The following is a 4,515-nucleotide window of genomic DNA, read 5'->3' on the forward strand; positions in this document are numbered from 1 at the left end:
TTAATGCCAAACCCAGATCATGAGGAGTCCGGGATAGGCACTCCAACGGTCAATTAAGAAAGAGGGAAGAGAAGCTTTTTAGGATGTGTTTAGGGTTTCGGAGAGAGGATCAATTACCTTATTCTAAAGGTGGAATACTCCTTTTAAAGGCAACAGTAACTTGGAGCCCAACCCATGCGTATACACCACGCGCTCGGTGATTGGTTCCCATTTGGTTCACTAAATCAAGCCCGCAATCAAAGGACTGTCATAAGCTCCACACTCCGTTTGTTCAATAGGGGAAATGGTGTCATGCAACCTGCAACACCTACTCGACTCTACCTTACTTTTTCTCCAAGTCAGGGAGCAGGGATGGCTCGGTGGTTAACGGTTCTGCCAATCGATATAGCCCGGCTGTGTTCGGTGTTCGGGCTTCTGTAGAGTTACCAATTGGTCAGGTGGGACGCCACCGAACAGAAAGATATAATCGACTAACCCTTTCCCAGGTCCATGGTTCCTCCGCTGGTGAATGAACTTGGCCCGGTGAGACAAGTCTGGCAGAGGCATATTGAATACTATTCACCATCGGTCCATCCAACCTTTAAGTCCACGGGTCTGGCTAGTCATCAGCGTGACGCGACCATCGTCCAGGTCGCTTCATCGATCCATGACCACCACAATAGCCCATCAACTTCTTCCACCCTTCGACAAAGATGGGAGGAGTTGTCTAGTGGTCCCTCCAGGCCATCTCGGTAATGTCTTAGCCGAACCAATGCTTTCCTAAGGGTACACCCCGCGGTAGGTACGCCGAGCGGTACCCGCCGGACCTTCATGAGGAACGAATAGGCGTTTTGAATCCGGAGTAATGATAATATTCGCTGCAGAGAGGGCTGATGGGACTGCTTGGCTCAGAGATTGAATGGTTAGGCGTGAATCTGAAACGGCGTAGAGTGTCACGTGGCAGAAGGGGGGACGCCGTGAGTACGAATCAATACAGGCTTTCCACGTGACGCTTTGAGAGTGGACGGGGTCTCGTCGCTTCAGTTTCGATGCGCGACCCCTAGGTTCCCTCCTCCCCCCTTGTCCATTATATAAGGGAAGGGGGCAAGAGAGAAAACATTCTTTTTGCTATCTCGCTCTCGTGCTCTGTAACTTCTACTCTCGCCTTCATTGTTCTCCAGAGTCCCCCGTCGCACCACTGCTCACCGTCGTTCGACTCTAGCACTTTCAGGTAACTCCGATCTCTTTGCTGCTTCATTTTCTGCTTGCCACAGAGCACACCATGCCTTATGGCTCATTTTTTGCACAAGACCCTAAACTTGAACAGTTCCACTTGAGTCCCTACGGTCGCTTTTGGCCTTGGTCCACCACTTGGACCGCAAACAATGGCGATCCTCCTCCATAGCCCTGCAGTGGATCTCACTGGATATCCCCTGGCAGAGTCTAGAGGTTCTCCTCCAGCGGAATCCAGAGGTTCTCCTCCAGAGGAACGCGCATAAGAGCGACCGTGCTGAAGTAGGATTTTGACTTTCCTCATTCTTCCCTTTTTTTAGGTCTTCAGCATGGTGGACTCTCCCAGCTTCGGCTCGTCGAAGGTAAATGCCGACGCATACCCAGACCTCTAGGAAACTATCCGAAACCTCGGCAGGGGTTATCGGATGGGCAACGTGAGCTTTGATGAAAGCTCAAGCAATTTCGCCCAGCAAACAGAGCTGTCTATCATCCCTGGCGTCCACATTCCCCTTCAAGTGGATGACAGGGCTTTCAGGGATATCCTCTACGGCCAGAGCGATTCTTCAGATGAAGTCGCCAAGTCGAGCCCACACGGCTTCGAACAAGAAGAGGAGGAACAAACCGAGTGCACGGCAGCCAGAGACCAAGCCAACACATCTACATCGGTAGGGCCACCGCCGAATGCGCCCGATGTAGGAGGGGTAGAGGCTCCTCCAAAACCACAAAAGGACATCAACCTCATTCTCCCGTTGCCAACTAACCTTGGACCCATGCCGTACAACCACCTCTATGGTGATGGACTAGGGGGCTTCAAAGATGAATTTCAGGTGAAGTACGAGATCCTGGATGACGTCCTTGTGGAGAGGGTGACCAGTAGTAGAATCACCTTCGGAACTGACTTCATCATCCTCCCATTATACACCATTACCGAGGGGGTAAGGTTCCCAATGAGCCCCTTCCTGTGATACTTCCTAGAGTCATACAACTTCGCACCGATCTAGGTCTCGGTGAACACTTGGCACATCCTCTGCTCAGCAATGAGGTTGGCCAAGCTAAACAACCAGCCCTTCACCCTGGGTGACTTGATGCTGATGTACATGGTATCAAGGAACCCAACGTACGATAAGTACTATTTGACCATGTGGTAGTGGTTGGACCATTTCATGGGTCATCTCTACGACACGGAGAGGTGGGGGAATGTTCTAGTGAGGGTGTCCGGCAACTTCGAGTGAGGCCCAATAGACCCTCTACTGGACATTCCCTTTCCCATCAGGACTGGCATGACAGTAGAGAGGCCCTGCAACATCCCCCGAAAGTGGGGGTTCCCCGGCCATGGGGAAGCCCCTGGTATTGCTTCTTGTGTCTCTATCTTTTCTTTACATTTGCTTCAATACATACAAATCTTGCATCATATTAACACTTCTCTACGTGTAGATTGCTCCACGCCGAATAAGGGACTTCTCGTCACCAGTAGGTGGGCTACCTTGAACGCTCTCCTTCGGTGTGCCGATCAGGATACACCTACCTTGCTCGACTATGAACCCACCACCACAGCCTCGCTCATTGCAAAAACAAGAGCAAGATGGTAAGGAAGCTAGTGGATCTTGCCAGTGTCGCCGGGGAGGCGCTTCGGGACCAGTTCATAGCCAAAGACCTCTCCACCTCTAATCTGCCCAACACTCAACAGTTGCAACCATCGGAGCAGCATCAGGAGCAGGTGGTTCAGCTCCCTGCCACTGTCACCACCCAGCCACCCCGCTCCAGCCATCGAAGACCGAGCAGCACGGCCGGTAAGGGGGCAGATCAAAGGGTTGAGAAGAGAGCCAGGACCGCCGAGGATGACGTGGAGATCATCGGGGCAAGCCATGCCACGGCTGATTTCACCGAGCCAGATGGATCCTCAGCGCTCTTTGAGCTGGCCTTTGTATGCCCAGATGGGCATATGATAACCGTCATCGACAGCCTAACGGAGAATCCTCTTCTGGCCATGACTCTACTCAAGGGGTAACCCTCCCCAAAGATATGGAAAATCTGCCGAAGGGGAAGGCCCACAACATGACTAAGCTATGCCTCCTCATAGCAAAGGTATATCTTCATCACTTCGTCACTTTACAATTTCTTTTTTCCAAATGCTGACCATTTCCCCTAATGCAGGCTAGGCAGTGCGCCAGCCAGGCCTACAGTGACATGGACTCCCTCCTCAAGTCAAGGAGATCACTCAGGGGGGAGCTCAAAATCAAGAGGGAAAAGGCGAAGGCGGCTGTTGATGAAGTCATGAAGCTGGAAAGATCTGTCGCCGAAGCGGCAAAAAGGTTGGCGGAGCGGGATCAGCTGCTAACTAAGGTCCAGAACCTTAAGGAAAAGCGGGATCGGTTGCTGGAGGAGAAGAAATGCTCGAAGGAGGATCTGTCAAAGATGTTTGAAGAGGCCGGTGACGTTGGATACAACGAGGCCAGGGAACATTACAAGAAGCAAGTGGAAGGCATGGTCAAAAAGCCCTTTAAGGAGGGGGAGATAAAGAGGGTTGAAGAGACTCACAACAACTCCTTCCTCCTTGGGTACCATGTTGGGCTCAATTACGCCGAGGTCCCCAAGGTCGATCACCAAAGGGAACATCCAGTGGTGCCCGTCGTGTAGCTGTCAAGCCACTTGCTTCACTCCGAGCAGCCGGATCCCAGTGCCAGCAAAGACGGCACTACTGAAGCTTAGACCTTCTTCCATCTTTGTATTTTTTACTTTGTTTCCTATTTTTTGCACTTAGGGCCGGCATAGAACAGTTTCCCATTGCCGAGCCCCGGTGATTGTAAGTTTGTTTTGGATGGGGTGCTTTTAAAGGCCCCTTGGATGAAAAAAAGAAGTTTACTTTCGTTTCACTTGTTATATGTTTCTGCACTTTATGCACATGTTAGCCCATGTATTGCACTTCATGCACATGGTTGGTTCAATATTGTAAGATCCCCAGCTTTTGCCATACCCAGCCCCTGCATCAGCAGATACCTACCAAAGTAGCGTACGATTCTGCCAAAGCAAAAGAGTAGGCAAAAGTCGAGCATGCCCCCTTTAGGATATGGCATGACTCATTCCTCTGAACAGGCACTAAAAGAGCGTGCCCCGGTGCCCTTTAGGTCTTAACACGAGGACTTAAGTGAATGAGCACAAGAATCCCACCGACAGTAACAAACCAAAAATAAAAAATAAAAAATAGAAAATAGCCAAACAAGTAGAGAACTATATTGAAACGGAAGAGCGGCACAAGGCTTTACACAGGCAACCGAGAGCAGAAAAGAAAAAGTTCAAAAAAGT

The sequence above is a fragment of the Rhododendron vialii genome, chromosome 13a (genome assembly GCF_030253575.1).
Source record: "Rhododendron vialii isolate Sample 1 chromosome 13a, ASM3025357v1".
NCBI classification, from domain to species: Eukaryota; Viridiplantae; Streptophyta; class Magnoliopsida; order Ericales; family Ericaceae; genus Rhododendron; species Rhododendron vialii.